At 42.1% G+C, this 21,972-nt stretch overlaps 1 protein-coding gene across 1 annotated transcript in view; it reads right to left on the reverse strand.

Annotated features, from left to right (window-relative positions):
- Positions 1 to 21,658, reverse strand: part of st6gal2a (ST6 beta-galactosamide alpha-2,6-sialyltranferase 2a) — a 69,649-nt gene extending 47,991 nt beyond the window's left edge. The window contains exon 1 of the mRNA XM_020460942.2: positions 21,421 to 21,658. The gene's annotated coding sequence lies outside the window, so the exon portion shown is untranslated. The remainder of the gene's footprint in view (positions 1 to 21,420) is intronic.
- Between the last annotated feature and the right edge of the window lie 314 nt (positions 21,659 to 21,972).

Genomic DNA, 21,972 nt, shown 5'->3' on the forward strand with positions numbered 1-21,972 from the left:
CCTCCCTGACCAAGTCCTTCTCACGCGAATGCTCAGTTCGGCCGGATGGCCAGCTCTAGGAAGCGTCTTGGTGGTTCCAAACTTCTTCCATTTAAGAGGCCACTGTGTTCTTGGGGACCTTCAATGCTACAGCCATTTTTTGGTACCCTTTCCCAGATCCGTGCCTCGACACAATCCTGTCTTGGATCTCTACGGACAATTCCTTCGATCTCATGGCTTGGTTTTTGCTCTGTCATGCACTGTCAACTGTGGGACCTTATATAGACAGGTGTGTGCCTAACCAAATAATGTACACTCAATTGAATTTACCACAGGTGGAATCCAATCAAGTTGTAGAAACAGCTCAAGGATGATCAATTGTAACAGGATGCACCTGAGCTTAATTTGGAGTCTCACAGCAAAGGGTCTGAATACTTATGTAAATAAGGTATCTGTTTTTTTGTTTTAATAAATGTGCAAACATTTCTAAAAACGTGTTTTCTCGTTGTCATTATGGGGTATTGTGTGTAGATTGACGAGGGGAAAAAACGATTTAATATATATTATAATAAGCTTAACTTAACAAAATGTGGGGAAAAGGAAGAGGTCTGAATACTTTCTGAATACACTACATAAATTAGATTTCTCTATTTTATGTTCAACAGATTTGCAAAAATGTCTAAATACATGATTTCGCTTTGTCATTATGGGGTATTGTGTGTAGATTGACGAGGGGAAAAACTATTTAATATATATTATAATAAGCTTAACTTAACAAAATGTGGAATAAGTCTATACTTTCTGAAGGCACTGTATGTGCTGTGCACTAGGCTGTATGTGCACTAGGCTGTATGTGCACTAGGCTGTATGTGCACTAGGCTGTATGTGCACTAGGCTGTAAGTGCTGTCTACTAGGCTGTAAGTGCTGTCTACTAGGCTGTAAGTGCTGTCTACTAGGATGTATGTGCACTGGGCTGTAAGTGCTGTCTACTAGGCTGTATGTGCACTAGGCTGTAAGTGCTGTCTACTAGGCTGTAAGTGCTGTCTACTAGGCTGTATGTGCACTAGGCTGTAAGTGCTGTCTACTAGGCTGCAAGTGCTGTCTACTAGGCTGTATGTGCACTAGGCTGTATGTGCTGTCTACTAGGCTGTATGTGCTGTCTACTAGGCTGTATGTGCTGTCTACCAGGCTGTATGCGCTGTCTACTAGGCTGTATGTGTACTAGGTTGTATGTGCTGTGCACTAGGCTGTATGTGCTGTGCACTAGGCTGTATGTGCACTAGGCTGTATGTGCTGTGCACTAGGCTGTATGTGCACTAGACTATGTGCACTAGGCTGTATGTGCTGTGCACTAGGCTGTATGTGTACTAGGCTGTATGTGCTGTGCACTAGGCTGTATGTGCACTATGCTGTAAGTGATGTCTACTAGGCTGTAAGTTCTGTCTACTAGGCTGTAAGTGCTGTGCACTAGGCTGTATGTGCACTAGGCTGTATGTGCTGTGCACTAGGCTGTATGTGCACTAGGCTGTATGTGCACTAGGCTGTATGTGCACTAGGCTGTAAGTGCACTAGGCTGTAAGTGCACTAGGCTGTATGTGCACTAGGCTGTATGTGCACTAGACTGTATGTGCACTAGGCTGTATGTGCACTAGGCTGTATAATACAGCCTAATAATGCGCTATTATGGTTATCATGTCATTAGGGTTATCATGTCTTTACTATTATTATGGTTATCATGTCAATAGGGTTATCATGTCTTTACTATTATTATGGTTATCATGTCAATAGGGTTATCATGTCTTTACTGTTATTATGGTTATGATATTACTGTTAGTACTGATATGATATTGTTATTATGCTTAGTACTGTATTTATAGTAATTCCGTTATTTATATTATAATTATTACAGTTGTATTTTAGTACTGTTATGATGTTAATGTCACGTTCGTCGTAAGAAGCGGACCAAAGCGCAGCGTGATGTGAATACATTATATATTAATGAAGACGAAGAACACTTAACTATACCAAACAACAAACCGACCGTGAAGCTATAATAACACTAGTGCAGACACAGGCAACTAGACATAGACATAGACAATAACCCACGAAATCCTCAAAGAAGATAACAGCCTAAATATGGTTCCCAATCAGAGACAACGATAAACAGCTGCCTCTAATTGAGAACCAATCTAGGCAACCATAGCCATACATAACACCTAGATAGTAACGACCCCATAAACCTACAAAACCCCTAGACAGTAGAAAAACACATACATCACCCATGTCCCACCCTGACCTAACCAAAACAATAAAGAAAACAAAGAATAATAAGGTCAGGGCGTGACAGTTAATGTCATTATAGTTATTATGTTAGTATTATGTTATTACTGGTATTGTGTTAGTACTGTTATTGTGTTAGTACTGTTATGGTTATGTTATTACTGGTATTGTGTTAGTACTGGTATTGTGTTATTACTGTTATGGTTATGTTATTACTGGTATTGTGTTATTACTGGTATTGTGTTAGTACTGTTATGGTTATGTTATTACTGGTATTGTGTTAGTACTGTTATGGTTATGTTATTACTGGTATTGTGTTAGTACTGTTATTGTGTTAGTACTGTTATGGTTATGTTATTACTGGTATTGTGTTATTACTGGTATTGTGTTAGTACTGTTATGGTTATGTTATTCCTGGTATTATGTTATTACTGGTATTGTGTTATTACTGGTATTGTGTTAGTACTGTTATGGTTATGTTATTACTGGTATTGTGTTAGTACTGTTATGGTTATGTTATTACTGGTATTGTGAAGGTACTGTTATGGTTATGTTATTCCTGGTATTGTGAAGGTACTGTTATGGTTATGTTATTACTGGTATTGTGTTAGTACTGTTATTGTGTTAGTACTGTTATGGTTATGTTATGGTTATGTTATTACTGGTATTGTGTTAGTACTGTTATGGTTATGTTATTACTGGTATTGTGTTAGTACTGTTATGGTTATGTTATTACTGGTATTGTGTTAGTACTGTTATGGTTATGTTATTCCTGGTATTGTGAAGGTACTGTTATGGTTATGTTATTACTGGTATTGTGTTAGTACTGTTATGGTTATTAAAGTTAGATGTTATTACTGTTATTATGTTATGATTTATTACTCTTATGGTATTATGTCAGTATTGTTATGATATTACTGTTATGTAGTGACTTACGGTATTATTGACATTAAGTTATAACAGTGGTGTGTTTGTATTGTTGAGTTATAACAGTGGTGGGTGTTTGTATTGGTGAGTTATAAGTGGTGGGTGTTTGTATTGGTGAGTTATAACAGTGGTGGGTGTTTGTATTGGTGAGTTATAACAGTGGTGGGTGTTTGTATTATTGAGTTATAACAGTGGTGGGTGTTTGTATTGGTGAGTTATAACAGTGGTGGGTGTTTGTATTGGTGAGTTATAAGTGGTGGGTGTTTGTATTGTTGAGTTATAACAGTGGTGGGTGTTTGTATTGGTGAGTTATAACAGTGGTGGGTGTTTGTATTGTTGAGTTATAACAGTGGTGGGTGTTTGTATTGGTGAGTTATAACAGTGGTGGGTGTTTGTATTGGTGAGTTATAAGTGGTGGGTGTTTGTATTGTTGAGTTATAACAGTGGTGGGTGTTTGTATTGGTGAGTTATAAGTGGTGGGTGTTTGTATTGGTGAGTTATAACAGTGGTGGGTGTTTGTATTGGTGAGTTATAACAGTGGTGGGTGTTTGTATTATTGAGTTATAACAGTGGTGGGTGTTTGTATTGGTGAGTTATAACAGTGGTGGGTGTTTGTATTGGTGAGTTATAAGTGGTGGGTGTTTGTATTGGTGAGTTATAGCAGTGGTGGGTGTTTGTATTGTTGAGTTATAACAGTGGTGGGTGTTTGTATTGTTGAGTTATAACAGTGGTGGGTGTTTGTATTGTTGAGTTATAAGTGGTGGGTGTTTGTATTGTTGAGTTATAACAGTGGTGGGTGTTTGTATTGGTGAGTTATAGCAGTGGTGGGTGTTTGTATTGTTGAGTTATAACAGTGGTGGGTGTTTGTATTGTTCATGCTAAGATCATGCTTCATTCACCATAGAGAAGAATAATACATGTTTACAACTGCTAATGGATCACATGGTGTCAGAATGAATGCAATTCATTATAGAATGTTATGAGGGTTTGTAGAATCCCTGAAGGGCTGTGATCTCCACAACAGAACATCTGCATTAGTGTTACAGAACATATGTTCTAGCTCGTTATAGTGGCATGCAGGCTGGCACCTCTTTCTCTTTGTAGCTGGCTATTTATGGGGGTGAACTGGCTGGGCCACGCTCCCCCTGGGGGGGGGTGTTGTAAAGCCCACAGGTGTGCAGTGCTACCTCTCCTCTGAACCCCCACACCACCTACAAACACACCAAGAACTGCACACACACCCCACAACCCCCCCCCCCCCCCCCCCGGTATAACTACAGAAGGACACTCTTGTGACATCTGCTGATGTCCTCTGAAGGACAGATGTGTGATACTAGGATATTCAGCGCAGCATAGAACATGCAGTACAGTACACTACCTTATCATGACTTTCCCCTCCCCACCACAGTAGACAAGGAAAGAATCGGCTATGTTGTCTGAAGATTTGAGCAAGTACATAGGCAGAGATATCTGTCCTCAACTGGAGGGTTATGAGCCCAGCCTTCAAAGGAGAAGGGTTGCAGTCATCAAGACCAGCTGGGGCCCTCACTCTGTCTGTCTCTGTCTGTGTGTGTGTGTGAGAGGGGAGGAGGATGAGGACATGAGGGCCAATGAGAAACACGTGGGAGAGGTAATTAGACAGTAATAATTGGTTATAAACACCCTGAGAAGTCGTATAGGAGCTTTAGTGGGATGTTTGTTTAGCTGTTGTGTCTTTCTATAAGTCATCTGTTTTTCAGTGTGGTAATACTGTCTATGTAAAGACCAGTTTGGGCAATGCAACTAGAGCAGGAAAAACTCATTTTTCTAGATGCACCTAGTTGGCAGAGAGAGGTCAAGCTGTCAGAAGAGATGTGCATCCTAGTTCAGCGGTCGTGTTCTGTGGTCGTAGTTTAGTGAAACCACACACCCTCGTATAGTCCACCAACCCTAACATGTGAAAGCCTGTGATGTAATCAGCTCAAATCCTGTTAACTTCTCGCTGGAACATAATGTTTTAGCACCTGTGTGTGTGTGTGCACGCACTTCACCTCCGGGGCTATCAGAGGTTATCCGAGCCTGTCTAAGCCCCTTATGTAATTGACTGTCTCTTGTCAGTTTTCCAGCCTTCCAGGCTAAGACAGCTTCTTCGACGTCTTGTCCTGCGGTGTTGCAGAATTTGAAAACATTTTCTATTCAAAACATAATTTCAAACCTCACTGCGAGGCAGTGCCTCAGACCGCTGCGCCACTCGGGAGGCATAACATTATTTTCCTACTGCACAAACATGTTTTTTTTTCTCTGTCCTCGCCTCCAGACAGTCCACTCCCCTGGGTGAGGTCACCTGAGATATTCTGGTCCCCCAGTGCGTTTACAGACGGTCATCATTTCCTATGGACATTACTCCCAAATGGCCCTCCAGAGGGTGATGAGAACGGCGTTTACAGACGGTCATCATTTCCTATGGACATTACTCCCAAATGGCCCTCCAGAGGGTGATGAGAACGGCGTTTACAGACGGTCATCATTTCCTATGGACATTACTCCCAAATGGCCCTCCAGCGGGTGATGAGAACGGCGTTTACAGACGGTCATCATTTCCTATGGACATTACTCCCAAATGGCCCTCCAGAGGGTGATGAGAACGGCGTATAGCGGCCAGGGGGAAGTGTCCTTTAAGTGTCCCTGTGAGTTGACTCAGTCCACTTCTTCAAATGTCTGTGCCACTGCCAGACCCTGTATTTATGGGCCAGAATGGGAGATGTAGTGCTGCTGTAGAGCTGGGATCCTTTCACAGGACCTTGTTCCTGGCCAGGCTGCGTTTCAGAGCACTCAGCGGTCTGTCTCCACAGCCCAAAGGCTGTCATTAAAAGACGTGTGATTTATCAGAGAGAGGATGCGCTGTGAAGGTCGCAATTACACAAGAGACCATGCACTGCCTGGACTCTTGTCTTGTCTGTCCTCTGTTCTCTTCCCTTCCAGGGTTTTCTCTGGATCAAAAAGGGGCTTAGGTGGTGGGTGCGGCAGGGGGCGTGGCAATGGGCACGGTCAGAACGACTGAATTTTAGAGGCCCCCCATTTTGACCTTGTGGAGAATTGTTTGCATTTTTAAAGCACATTTTATGAAATTCTACACATTTTGCCTTGGAGCTGACAGAAAATGTTCTGGTTTTAAAAACCTTTCCTGCGATTTGACATGGAGCTGAGAAAACATTGTGCAGTGTTAAAGCTAATTTCCTGCAATTTTGTGCATTTTGACAAGGCAAATGCTGTTTGTTTTTGGTTGTGTTTCAGATATTTTTTTCCCCAATAGAAATTAATGGTAAATAATGTATTGTGTAATGTTGGAGTCACTTTTGTTGTAAATAAGAATAGAATATGTTTATAAACTGTTCTACATTAATGAGGATACTACCATGATTAGGGATAGTTCTGATTGAAACGTGAATAACGTGTCACACCCTGACCTTAGTATTCTTTGTTTTCCTTGTTATTTTGGTTAGGTCAGGGTGTGACATGGGTGTTGTGTTTTTGTCTTGCCTAGGGTTATTTGTATGTTTATGGGGCTGTCCCCGTTCTAGGTATTTTGTATGTCTATGGTTGCCTAGATTGGTTCTCAATAGAGGCAGCTGTCTATCGTTGTCTCTGATTGGGAACCATATTTAGGCAGCCATATTCTGTGGGTACTTTGTGGGTGATTGTTTCCTGTCTCTGTGTTCTCTGCACCAGATAGGACAGTTTCGGTTTTGCCACGTTTGTTATTTTGTGCAGTGTTCACGTTTTGGTCTTTCATTAAAATATGTTGAACACGAACTACGCTGCATTTTGGTACGATCCCTGCTACACCTCTTCAGACGAAGAGGAGGAAATCAGCCGTGACATATTGTGAACTATTTTGCAACCTGTATGGCACAGCCGTCCATTTTTTGGACCTCAAGTGAAACTGGTATACTTTTTTTATTCATGACAAATTTCTTTGACCAGTTTTGGCCTTTAATACAGCACCGACAAACAAGTTCCTTCCCCCTTCCACTTTCCTCGTCCATTTTTGCAGAAATTCTGTAATTAGTTGGTTGTAATTTTGGATAGAGGAGACATTTCCATATATTTTTGTTAGGTGCATGTGTGACAACTCCACCAGTCCTATTTATGATTTAATTTTTAAAAGATTGCAGTTTTTACATTTTTCACAAAAAATATATATATATTTTATTTAATCAATTAGTATATTTGAGTGTTACTATAATATTTGTTCTGTCTTTTCTGGTGGATGAAACTGAAATAGTAACCAACTTTCTAAGGCTTGTTTTAAAAATAGCGATATTTTGGAGATTATTTCATTTTCAAATAATGGAAAGTGAGAGGTTGTAATCTGAATAAAGGGGAAAAAGATCATTCTTGAACATGGCATTGGTCATTACTAATCTGCTAGAGAACCAGTTTGGATTTAGGTATAGCTTTTGTATGACTGAAGCCTTTAGTGAGAGGTCTAATGCTTTAATATTTCATCATTTCTGCCCTCCGAATGAATATTCATTATATAAATAGGGCCGTTTAATTTAGTCTTGCTTGCCGTTCCGAATAACATTTGATCTTTTTTGTTCGTATAATTTAAAAAACAAGTTGTTAGGTGTAGATAGGGCCATAAGGAAATAGCTAAACTGGGAAATAACTAAAGACAAATCTGGGATTTTTCCACAAATAGACAGGTATTTTCCTTTCCATCTAGCAAGATCTTATCTATTTCTGATAACTTTCTATTTAAATATATTTCTTTTGTTCGGGATATGATTACCGTCAGACCATTAAACTGCACGGTAATGGAAAATATATATATTTTTTGTGATCCAGAGAGGTTTGAAAAATGACCTAGATCTTCTGAGGCTGTGGAGGGATCCACAGCCTCACATTGTGGGTTTAAAAGAACATGAATCAGGAGCTGTGTCTATTAGCACGCATAGGGTGTAATGTCTGTGCTTGTCCATTTAAGATTAAAAAAACTTATCTTGAACAAGGCTTGTTAATCAATCAATGAGTCAAAGCAGTGCTACTATATGTGCATGCAAAGAGCAAACAACAAGCTGCACAAGAACTCACTACTGTAATGGTCCAGGTTACAAAGTGGCTCAGTGACTCGTGTTTGCATCTCAATGTGAAAAAAACTGTTTGCATGTTCTTCACAAAGAGGGCAACAGATGCTACTGAGCCAGATGTCTATGTGTCAGGGGAGAAGCTCCAGGTGGTATCCGATTTTAAGTACCTTGGCATCATACTTGATTCCAACATCTCTTTTATAAAGCATGTGAAAAAGGTAATTCAAATAACCAAATTCAACCTAGCTAATTTCCGATTTATACGAAATTGTTTGACTACAGAGGTAGCAAAACTGTACTTCAAATCTATGATACTCCCCCACTTAACATACTGCTTGACTAGTTGGGCCCAAGCTTGCTGTACAACATTAAAACCTATTCAGTCTGTCTACAAACAGGCTCTCAAAGTGCTTGATAGGAAGCCCAATAGCCATCATCATTGTCACATCCTTAGAAAGCATGAGCTCTTGAGTTGGGAAAATCTTGTGCAATACACCGACGCATGTCTTGTATTCAAGATCCTCAATGGCCTGGCTCCCCCTCCACTCAATATTTTTGTTAAACAGAAAACCCAGACATATGGCAGCAGATCCACAAGGTCTGCCATGAGAGGTGACTGTATAGTTCCCCTAAGGAAAAGCACCTTTAGTAAATCTGCATTCTCTGTGAGAGCTTCCCATGTCTGGAATACACTGCCATCAGACACACATAACTGCACCACATATCACACTTTCACAAAATGCTTGAAGACATGGCTAAAGGTCAATCAGATTTGTGAACATGGTCCCTAGCTGTGTGTTGCCACTCCATGTTGTCTGTTGTCTGTAGCTTGTGAGGTGTGGAAACTCTTTGTTGCTTTTATGAATTTTGTCTTGCTGCTTTTTGTTTTATGCTGCTCTGTCTGTATGCTACGTCTTGCTTGTCCTATGTTGCTCTGTCTGTATGCTATGTCTTGCTTGTTCTATGTTGCTATTGTCTATATTGTAATTGGTTTTATTAACCTGCCCAGGGACTGCGGTTGAAAATTAGCCGGTTGGCTAAAACCGGCACTTTTACTGAAATGTTGATTAATGTGCACTGTCCCTGTAAAAATAAAAATAAACTCAACTCAACTGTCTGGCTGTGAAAAAAACCTGGCAAACTGGACATCTGCTGACTAACAAATGTGTTTTCGTGAATGTTAAGCAAGAGATCATGCACACTGCATGATTAACTCATTGGTCATGTATTTTGGAGGGATCACTGTCTCCCCTTCCCTCTCACTTTCTCTCTCCCTCTATTTTCATGTCTCTCCTCTCTCTCCCTGTCACTCTCTATTTTCCTTTCTCCCTCCTTATTTATCTCTCTCTCTCCATTTTAAATTAAATGTCCTCCACTCTCATACTTACAGGAAGTCTTTACCCTTCCCATGGTGCACTGGTGGGTGGTGGAGGACTAAATTGGTGCTGTGTGTGTGTGGGTGTCCGTCCAGGTGGCTGCTAAATATAAGCATAGTTACAGAGGTAGAGGGACACAGTTTGGTGCTGTTGGGGATTGTTTGTTATAAGCCTTATGATCTAACAACCAGGTGGAGCACTGACACTGTGTGTGTGTGTGTGTGTGTGTGTGTGTGTGTGTGTGTGTGTGTGTGTGTGTGTGTGTGTGTGTGTGTGTGTGGGCGGGCGGGGGGGCTGGCTGGCTTTCGGCCTGACATAGGCCCACCCCGTTCTGAGCCACAGGTCAGGTGTGAATCCTGTGGAACAGATGGAAGGTGATACAATCACAGATGTGTGAATGGGGTGTATGTGTGTTGTTGGAGAGGGTTCTGGTCCCCTATGGTACATCTTATCTAGGGTGTAACTCATTCAATAACAAACATGTGAAAATAATACCAATTACAGTACTAGCACAATGGTACCTGTTTGAGAGCATTTTAGCACTACAAATGCAGACACTGCCATTATAAAGATGATCATCATTAATATTACACTTTCCAGGTGTTCAAAGTTCTTTCCATGGTACAGTATGGGAACAACTCACCTCGTTTTCTTTTCAATAACAATGTGATGGTTTAGTAAGAGATTGCTACAGGGGGAGGATATTTAGACAGAGACCATAATCCAGTAATAACCATAACAGTCATAACATAATGACATATTAACAGTACTAACATAATAACCATTATAACAGTAACATAATAACCATAATAACAGTAACATAATAGCCATAACAGTAATATCATAACAGGAATAACTAATATAAGTCATAACAGTTATAACATAAGTTATTACATCTCAGTAATAACAACCATGACATTAATATCATAACAGTAATAAGTCATAACTAGAGGTCGACCGATTATGATTTTTCAACGTCGATAACGATTCCGATTATTGGAGGACCAAAAAAGGCCACTACTGATTAATCGGACCATTTATATATACCATATATATATATATATATATATATACACTTTTAATATAAAAGTGTTCATTGTTCATTCAGTATTGTTGTAATTGTCATACAGTGTGTATATATATATATATATACACACTGTATGACAATTACAACAATACTGAATGAACAATGAACACTTTTATATTAACTTAATATAATACATCAATAAAATCAATTTAGCCTCAAATAATGAAACATGTTCAATTTGGTTTAAATAATGCAAAAAAAGTGTTGGAGAAGAAAGTATGTGCAAAGTGCAATATGTGCCGTGTAAAAAAGCGAACGTTTAAGTTCCTTGCTCAGAACATGAGAACATGTGAAAGCTGGTGGTTCCATTTAACATGACTATTTCTCTCTATACCATTTGTATTCCATATACCTTTGACTATTGGATGTTCTTATAAGCACTTTAGTATTGCCAGCCTAATCTCGGGAGTTGATAGGCTTGAAGTCATAAACAGCGCTGTGCTTTAAGCATTGCTAAGAGCTGCTGGCAAACGCAGTAAAGTGCTGTTTGAATGAATGCTTACGAGCCTGCTGCTGCTTACCACCGCTCAGTCAGACTGCTCTATCAAATATCAAATCATATACTCAATTATAATAAAAACACACAGAAATATGATCCTTTGGTGACTAATATGGTCAAATCCGGAAACTATAATTTCGAAAACAAAACGTTGATTCTTTCAGTAAAATACGGAACCGTTCCGTTTCGCAACGAGCCAGGCGGACCAAACTGTTGCATATACCCTGACTCTGATATGCCCTGACTCTGATTGCCCTGAACGCAACAGAAGTGACACGATTTCCCCTGGTTAATATTGCCTGCTAAAATGAATTTCATTTAACTAGATATGCAGGTTAAAAATATATACTTGTGTAGTGATTTAAGAAAGGCATTGTTGTTTACGGTTAGGTACACTTGCACAACAATTGTGCTTTTTCGCATATGCGCATTTGTTAAATCATTACCCTTTTGGCGAAGTTGAGGTAGGCTGTGATTCGATGATAAATTAACAGGCACTGCATTGATTATACACAATGCAGAACAAGCTAGTTAACGTAGTAATATCATCAACCATGTGTAGTTAACTAATGATTATGTGGAGATTGTTTTTATAAGAAAAGTTTAATGCTAGCTAGAAACTTACCTTGGCTCCTTGCAGGTCCCTTTGATGCTGAATTCGCGTAACAGCCTGCCATGCAGTCTCCCTCGGCCATAAGGCCGATTACCGATTGTTAAGAAAACTTGAAATCATCACGAGGCCAATTTAATCAGTCGACCTCTAGTTAAAACTCAACAATGCAAACACACCACTGTTACAATTCAACAATACAAACACCCACCACTGTTATAAGTCACCAATACAAACACCCACCACTGTTATAAGTCACCAATACAAACACCCACCACTGTTATAACTCACCAATACAAACACCCACCACTGTTATAACTCACCAATACAAACACCCACCACTGCTATAACTCACCAATACAAACACCCACCACTGCTATAACTCAACAATACAAACACCCACCACTGTTATAAGTCAACGATACAAACACCCACCACTGTTATAACTCAACAATACAAACACCCACCACTGTTATAACTCAACAATACAAACACCCACCACTACTATAACTCAACAATACAAACACCCACCACTGTTATAACTCAACGATACAAACACACACCACTGCTATAACTCAACAACCTACAAAAACCCACCACTGCTATAACTCAACAATATAAACACCCACCACTGTTATAACTCAACAACCTACAAACACCCACCACTGCTATAACTCAACAATACAAACACCCACCACTGCTATAACTCAACAATAAACACCCACCACTTATAACTCAACAACCTACAAAAACCCACCACTGCTATAACTCAACAATACAAACACCCACCACTGCTATAACTCACCAATACAAACACCCACCACTGTTATAACTCAACAATACAAACACCCACCACTTATAACTCAACAACCTACAAAAACCCACCACTGCTATAACTCAACAATACAAACACCCACCACTGCTATAACTCACCAATACAAACACCCACCACTGTTATAACTCACCAATACAAACACCCACCACTGTTATAACTCAACAATACAAACACCCACCACTGTTATAACTAGAGGTCGACCGATTAATCGGAATGGCCGATTAATTAGGGATGAATTTAAGTTTTCATAACAATCGGAAATCGGTATTTTTAGGTGCCGATTTATTAGTTTTTTTATACCTTTATTTAACTAGGCAAGTCAGTTAATTAAGAACACATTCTTATTTTCAATGATGGCCTAGGAACGGTGGGTTAACTGCCTCGTTCAGGGGCAGAACGACAGACTTTCACCTTGTCAGCTCGGGGGACCCAAACTTGCAACCTTACAGTTAACTAGTCCAATGCAATAATGACCTGCCTCTCTCTCGTTGCACTCCACAAGGAGACTGCCTGTTACGCGAATGCAGTAAGCCAAGGTTGTAACGGCGTTCTTCGTTTGTCGAAAGAGAGTCGGACCGAAATGCAGCGTGGTGGTTACTCATGTCTTTAATGGAAAAAGTGACGATACATGAAATAACTAAATAAATACAAAAACAACCAACGGAAGGTGAAACTTATTACAGCCTATCTGGTGAACACTACACAGAGACAGGAACAATCACCCACGAAATACAAAGCGAACTCAGGCTACCTAAATACGGTTCCCAATCAGAGGCAACGAGAAGCACCTGACTCTGATCGAGAACCGCCTCAGGCAGCCAAGCCTACACTCGACACACCCCTAATCAACCACAATCCCAATGCCTACAAAAACCCCCAATACGACAACACAATAACCCATGTCACACCCTGGCCTGAACAAATAATTAAAGAAAACACAAAATACTAAGACCAAGGCGTGACAGAACCCCCCCCCCCCCCAAGGTGCGGACTCCCGGACGCACCTCAAAACCATAGGGAGTGTCCGGGTGGGCGTCTGTCCATGGTGGCGGCTCCGGCTCGGGACGTGGACCCCACTCCATAAATGTCATAGCTCCTCCCCTTCGCGTCCTGGGATAATCCACCCTCGCCGCCGACCATGGCCTAATAGTCCTCACCCAGAACCCCACAGAACTGAGGAGCAGCTCGTGACTGAGGGGCATCTCGTGACTGAGGGACAGCTCGGGACTGAGGGACAGCTCGGGACTGAGGGGCAGCTCGGGACTGAGGGGCAGCTCGGGACTGAGGGGCAGCTCGGGACTGAGGGGCAGCTCGGGACTGAGGGGCAGCTCGGGACTGAGGGGCAGCCCGGAACTGAGGGGCAGCCCGGAACTGAGGGGCAGCCCGGAACTGAGGGGAAGCCCAGTACTGAGAGGAAGCCCAGTACTGAGATGAAGCTCAGGTAGGTAGTAGGCTCCGGTAGATCCTGGCTGGCTGGCGGATCTGGAAGATTCAGGTTGACTAGCAGATCTGGAAGATTCTGGTTGACTAGCAGATCTGGAAGATTCTGGTTGACTGGCGGATCTAGCTGCTCTATGCAGACTGACAGCTCTGACTGCTCCATGCAGGCTGACAGCTCCTTGCAGACTGGCAGCTCTTTGCAGACTGACAGCTCTGACTGCTCCATGCAGGCTGACAGCTCCTTGCAGACTGACCGCTCCTTGCAGACTGACAGCTCCCTGCAGACTGGCAGCTCCTTGCAGACTGACAGCTCTGACTGCTCCATGCAGGCTGACAGCTCCTTGCAGACTGACAGCTCCTTGCAGACTGGCAGCTCCTTGCAGACTGGCAGCTCCTTGCAGACTGACAGCTCCCTGCAGACTGGCAGCTCCTTGCAGACTGGCAGCTCCTTGCAGACTGACAGCTCTGGCTGCTTCATGCAGACTGACAGCTCTGACTGCTCCATGCAGGCTGACAGCTCCTTGCAGACTGGCAGCTCCTTGCAGACTGACAGCTCCTTGCAGACTGGCAGCTCCTTGCAGACTGACAGCACCCTGCAGACTGGCAGCTCAGGCTGCTTCAAACAGGCAGGAGGCTCCGGCAGCGCAGGAGAGGATGAAAACGCTGGCTGCGCTGAACAGGCGGGAGACTCCGACAGCGCAGGAGAGGAGGAAAACGCTGTCTGCGCTGAACAGGCGGGAGACTCCGACAGCGCAGGAGGGAAGGAAGGCTCTGGCTGTGCTGAACAGGCGGGAGACTCCGACAGAGCAGGAGAGGCGAGGCGCACTGTAGGCCTGATGCGTGGTGCGGGCACTGGAGGGAGGACACGCACAGGAAGCCTGGTGCGGGGAGCTGCTACCGGAGGACTGGTGTGTAGAGGTGGCTCTGGATAGACCGGACCGTGCAGGCGCACTGGAGCTCTTGAGCACCGAGCCTGCCCAAGCTTACCTGGCTCGATGCCCACTCTAGCCCGGCCAATACAAAGGGCTGGTATGAACCGTACCGGGCTATGCACCCGCACTGGAGACACCGTGCGCTCACTAGCATAACACGGTGCCTGCCCGGTCTCTTTAGCCCCCCGGTAAGCACAGGGAGTTTGCGCAGGTCTCCTACCTGGCATAGCCATACTCCCTGTAAGCCCCCCCCCAATACATTTTTGGGGCCGACTCTCAGGCTTCCATCCGCGTCGCCGTGCTGCCTCTTCATACCAGCGCCTCGCTGCTTTAGCCGCCTCTAGTTCTTCCTTGGGACGGCGATATTCTCCAGGCTGAGCCCAGGGTCCTTTTCCGTCCAGTTCCTCCTCCCATGTCCAATTCTCCAAGTGATGCAGCCTCTCCCACTGCAACTGCTCTTCACGATTAGCAGGGAGAGTTGGCTCAGGTCTGACACCCGACTCAGCCACTCTCCCTCTGAGCCCCCCCCCAATACATTTTTGGGGCTGCTTTTCGGGTTTCCTTGCCAACCGTGTTCCCTCGTATCGTCGGCTCTTATCTCCGGCTGCCTCTGCTCTCCTCAGTGCCTCCACCTGTTCCCATGGGAGGCGATCTCTTCCAGCCAGTATCTCCTCCCAAGTGTAACAACCTTTGCCATCCAATACGTCTTCCCATGTCCATTCCTCCTTTCGCTTTTCCTGCGGTCGCTGCCTGTAACCACGCCGCTCGGTCCGTGTGTGGTGGGTGATTCTGTAACGGCGTTCTTCGTTTGTCGAAAGAGAGTCGGACCGAAATGCAGCGTGGTGGTTACTCATGTCTTTAATGGAAAAAGTGACGATACATGAAATAACTAAATAAATACAAAAACAACAAACGGAACTTGAAACTTATTACAGCCTATCTGGTGAACACTACACAGAGACAGGAACAATCACCCACGAAATACAAAGCGAACTCAGGCTACCTAAATACGGTTCCCAATCAGAGGCAATGAGAAGCACCTGACTCTGATCGAGAACCGCCTCAGGCAGCCAAGCCTACACTCGACACACCCCTAATCAACCACAATCCCAATGCCTACAAAAAAAACAATACGACAACACAATAACCCATGTCACACCCTGGCCTGAACAAATAATTAAAGAAAACACAAAATACTAAGACCAAGGCGTGACAAAGGTAAGTTGCTAGCCAGCATTAAATTTATCTTATAAAAAAAACAATCAATCATAATCACTAGTTAACTACACATGGTTGATGATATTACTAGATATTATCTAGTGTGTCCTGTGTTGCATATAATCTGACTGAGCATACAAGCATCCAAGTATCTGACTGAGCGGTGGTAGGCAGAAGTAGGAGCGTAAACATTCATTCAAAACGCACTTTCATGCGTTGTGCGTCAAGCATTGCTCTGTTTATGACTTCAAGCCTATCAACTCCCGAGATGAAGCTGGTGTAACCAAAGTGAAATGGCTAGCTAGTGAACGCGCGCTAATAGCGTTTCAAACGTCACTCGCTCTGAGGCTTCTAGTAGTTGTTCCCCTTGCTCTGCATGGGTAACGCTGCTTCGAGGGTGGCTGTTGTCATTGTGTTGCTGGTTCGAGCCCAGGGAAGAGCGAGGAGAGGGATGGAAGCTATACTGTTACACTGGCAAAACTAAAGTTCCTATAAGAACATCTAATAGTCAAAGGTTAATGAAATACAAATGGTATAGAGGGATAGAGGGAAATAGTCCTATACATGACTCATTTTAAAAGGAACCACCAGCTTTTATATGTTCGCGTAACAGCCTGCATGGCAGGCTGTTACGCGAATTCAGCATCAAAGGGACCTGCAAGGAGCCAAGGTAAGTTTCTAGCTAGCATTAAACTTTTCTTATAAAAACAATCTCCACATAATCATTAGTTAACTACACATGGTTGATGATATTACTACGTTAACTAGCTTGTTCTGCATTGTGTATAATCAATGCAGTGCCTGTTAATTTATCATCGAATCACAGCCTACCTCAACTTCGCCAAAAGGGTAATGATTTAACAAATGCGCATATGCGAAAAAGCACAATTGTTGTGCAAGTGTACCTAACCGTAAACAACAATGCCTTTCTTAAATCACTACACAAGTATATATTTTTAACCTGCATATGTAGTTAAATGAAATTCATTTTAGCAGGCAATATTAACCAGGGGAAATCGTGTCACTTCTGTTGCGTTCAGGGCAATCAGAGTCAGGGCATATCAGAGTCAGGGTATATGCAACAGTTTGGTCCGCCTGGCTCGTTGCGAAACGGAACGGTTCCGTATTTTACTGAAAGAATCAACGTTTTGTTTTCGAAATTATAGTTTCCGGATTTGACCATATTAGTCACCAAAGGATCATATTTCTGTGTGTTTTTATTATAATTGAGTATATGATTTGATATTTGATAGAGCAGTCTGACTGAGCGGTGGTAAGCAGCAGCAGGCTCGTAAGCATTCATTCAAACAGCACTTTACTGCGTTTGCCAGCAGCTCTTAGCAATGCTTAAAGCACAGCGCTGTTTATGACTTCAAGCCTATCAACTCCCGAGTGCCAAAGTGCTTATAAGAACATCCAATAGTCAAAGGTATATGAAATACAAATGGTATAGAGAGAAATAGTCATGTTAAATGGAACCACCAGCTTTCACATGTTCTCATGTTCTGAGCAAGGAACTTAAACGTTAGCTTTCTTACATAGCACATATTGCACTTTTACTTTCTTCTCCAACACTTTTTTTGCATTATTTAAACCAAATTGAACATGTTTCATAATTTATTTGAGGCTAAATTGATTTGATTGATGTATTATATTAAGTTAAAGTAAGTGTTCATTCAGTATTGTTGTAATTGTCATTATTACAAATAAATATATATATTTTTAAATTGTCCGATTAATTGGTATCTGCTTTTTTGGTCCTCCAATAATCGGTCAACCTCTAGTTATAACTCACCAATACAAACACCCACCACTGTTACAACTCAACAATACAAACACCCACCACTGTTACAACTCAACAATACAAACACCCACCACTGTTATAACTCAACAATACAAACACCCACCAATGCCATAACTCAACAATACAAACACCCACCAATGCCATAACTCAATACAAACACACACCAATGCCATAACTCAACAATACAAACACACACCACTGTTATAACTCAACAATACAAACAACCACCACTGTTATAAGTCACCAATACAAACCACTGTTATAAGTCAACAATACAAACACCCACCACTGTTATAAGTCAAGAATACAAACACCCACCACTTTTATAAGTCAACAATACAAACACACACCACTGTTAAAACTCAACAATACAAACACCCATTGCTGCTATAACTCAACCTATAAATACCAACCCGTGTTATAATTTAACACAGACACACACCCCTGTGGTCATTCATCAACAATACAAAGACACACCCATTAAACTGTCCTGCTGCAAACAAATAACTAGGGCTGAGAATTGCCAGGGACCTCACGATACGATATTACCATGATACTTAGTTGTCGATAACATTTGTACTGCAATTCTATATGTATCACGATTCTACAAATATGTATTGTGATCCGATACTAAGATTTTCATGCGATTCAATGTTCCAAACATATTGCTCACTGTTATGTCTGCAGCAGAGGGACAAGAGAGAGCCATGAAAAACAAGTATTTATATAGTATCGTCTAAAATAACATTGTGACACAGAACTATTGGTGATTTTTTTTGCCCCATCACTACAAAGAACACACTACCAAGGTAGCAGAGTTCCCTCAGCAACCCCAATCAGTAAAAGCCCTCTGGGTTTCACCTTCCCCATGCTGCAGAAGGACACCATTTCAAAAGAGTGAAACTGTGACTCACACTTTGTTTTGGTATTGGGATTTTACTCGTTGTTTTTTGCATTCATCACACATCACCTTAGAAATGCTGTTGGTTCAAGGACTGTAGGTTGATCCAAAAATAGATTGGTGTATGCTGCTGAATATATTACACAGAAATCATGTTTCTTTCATTCCTCACCTCTTTTTCCGTCAGATGAGTCTTGGTTTTGATTTGTTAGTTGATGGAATAAAAATGGCTCACTGTTCTAAAACAAACGTAGCCCTGTCTGTAGATCCCAGACAAAGAAAGAAGGAATCTGACCACTTCAAAGCCTCTACCACATACACTCCCAAACCAAAACTGTTAGCTAGCTTATGGGGATCATTCCTAAAACTCTTCGTCCTTGGCACTTGTGTCTTTTCATTTCTCATAATTTCTCTCAAAATGGCGTAACTACCGGCACTTCGTTCAATTTGTCTAATACAATGGACCATAACACTGTTGGGTTTTATTCAAACAGCTATTAAAGCCAATAATGATACGGTTTAAATGGTCCGGACAGCGAGCTGCCAACGACCGCCTGCCAAACTACCATTGAATGTCCACAGGACTGGCATGGCCACTGTGTTGAACGTAACTGAATGAAGGAGATCAAATCCAATTTGATTTGAACCAGTCACGGTAGCCAACTTGAAGTTAGCCCTCAAGTAAACTCAATTAAAACTCAAGTAAAAGTCACCCGGTAAAATACCCGGTAAAATACTAGAGGAAAAGTATTTGCTTTTAAATATACTTAAGTATCAAAAGTACGTGTAATTTCTAAAATACATATAAGTATCAAAAGTAAAAAGTATAAATCATTTCAAATTCCTTATTAAAAAAAACAGACGGCAATGTTTAAAAACATTTTTTTTTACAGATAGCGAGGGGCACACTCCAACACTAGTTGCAACAGCGCCTCTTCAACCTCAGGAGGCTGAAGAAATTTGGCTTGTCACCCAAAACCCTGACAAACTTTTACCGATGCACAATCGAGCGCATCATGTCGGGCCGTATCACAGCCTGGTATGGCAACTGTCCCGCCCTCAACCGCAAGGCTCTCCAGAGGGTGGTGAGGTCTTCACAACGCATCACCGGGGGCAAACTACCTGCCCTCCATGACACCTACAGCACCCAATGTCACAGGAAGGCCAAAAATATCATCAAGGACAACAACCACCCGAGCCACTGCCTGTTCACCCCGCTATCATCCAGAAGGTGAGGTCAGTACAGGTGCATCAAAGCTGGGACAGAGAGACTGAAAAACAGCTTCTATCTCAAGGCCATCAGACTGTTAAACAGCAATCACTAACATAGAGAGGCTGCTGCTTACATTGAGACCCAATCACTGGCAACTTTAATAAATGGATCACTAGTCACTTCATACAATACACTCTAAATAATGCCACTTTAATAATGTTTACATATTTTACATTACTCATATCACATGTATATACTGTATTTTATACCATCTACTGCACCTTGCCTATGCCGCTCAGCCATTGCTCATCCATATACTTACATGTACATATTCTCATTCACCCCTTTAGATGTGTGTATTAGGTCGTTGTTGGGGAATTGTTAGATTAATTGTTAGATATTACTGCAGTCAGAACTAGAAGCACAAGCATTTCGCTACACTTGCACTAACATCTACTAACCATCTGTATGTGGCAAATACAATTTGATTTGATTTTAGTAACGTTAGTTGGATGGAGGACAGGACACCTCCAATCTCACATTATAGAAAGGCATGGTCCTCCTTAATCAAACGTACTTCTTGTGCCACAGACAGGGTTTCACCACACACACACACACACACGCGTGGAACTTATGACCTTATATTGCTAATTTAACATGCAGTCTAAATAAATGAAATTGTCTAATTTCATGAGCTAACAGTACTGTGTTAAACTCAAATGAGTCAAACACAGGAAGGCGTAATACAATTGGACAGCTATGAACAGGCAAATATTTACATAAAGATTCCATACAAAGTAGGAAAGTAGGCTGTTAAATGTGTGATTTGGCTACAATGTTGCCGCACGAGGTATTGCATGCTTTAATTAGGATCCAAAGGATCCTAAATCTATCAAGTAGTAGGCTCATGAATGATGTTGATAGCCTAGGATAAATAAATAAACTATTTTAACGGTGCAGTTGGCTATGGTTCTTTCATCAGTCTGACGGTGCCCAAAAAAAAACGTTCACCTAAACCGTTCAGGCTATTTATTTGCTACTGAATATTCTTGCTTAATTATGTTTCATTTATATGTCCATTCTAGAAACCAAATCGACCGCTGGCTGAATCTCTTGTAGCCACATATTTTGCCAATTGACTGCTCGTCATTACAATGTAGTCTACGGCGGGGCTGTTAGCACAACGCGCTCTGAAGCGTGAGGAGCAACTGCCTGCAAATCCTGCGGGGAGCCATTAAAGCCTTACCTAGGAAATATGTTTGTCTTCATTGTTTTAGAAGGCAGGCTAGTGTCCGTTTTTTCCTCCGTTAACCGAGCTGTGCGGGCAGTGGTCCGGTTTCACAGCGCTGTTTGAAATCAGATTCATGAAAGCTGCACATTCGGTGTCGTCTCACATTGTCGCAAGCCTTTTTCGTGCACCCTCAGCATGAGAGTGGTGGGCGGAGCCACGATGTCTCTTTTGCTTTGAGGTTGTAACCTAGCGTGAAATATATCGCCTTTGAGTGTTTGGGATCAACCACGAGTTTATTTGAAGCCTTCCTAAACAATGAATAATACCTTGCGCCCAGTTCGTAGCGCATGGACTCTACAAGGTGTCCAAAGCGTTCCACAGGGATGCTGGCCCATGTTGACTCCAATGCTTCCCACAGTTGTGTCAAATTGGCTGGATGTCCTTTGGGTGGTGGACCATTCTTGATACACACGGGAAACTGTTGAGGGTGAAAAACTCAGCAGCGTTGAAATTCTTGATACAAACTAGGCCGCTTGCCACGTACTACCATACCACGTTCAAAGGAAC

This window comes from Oncorhynchus kisutch, linkage group LG2 (assembly GCF_002021735.2).
Source record: "Oncorhynchus kisutch isolate 150728-3 linkage group LG2, Okis_V2, whole genome shotgun sequence".
NCBI classification, from domain to species: domain Eukaryota; kingdom Metazoa; phylum Chordata; class Actinopteri; order Salmoniformes; family Salmonidae; genus Oncorhynchus; species Oncorhynchus kisutch.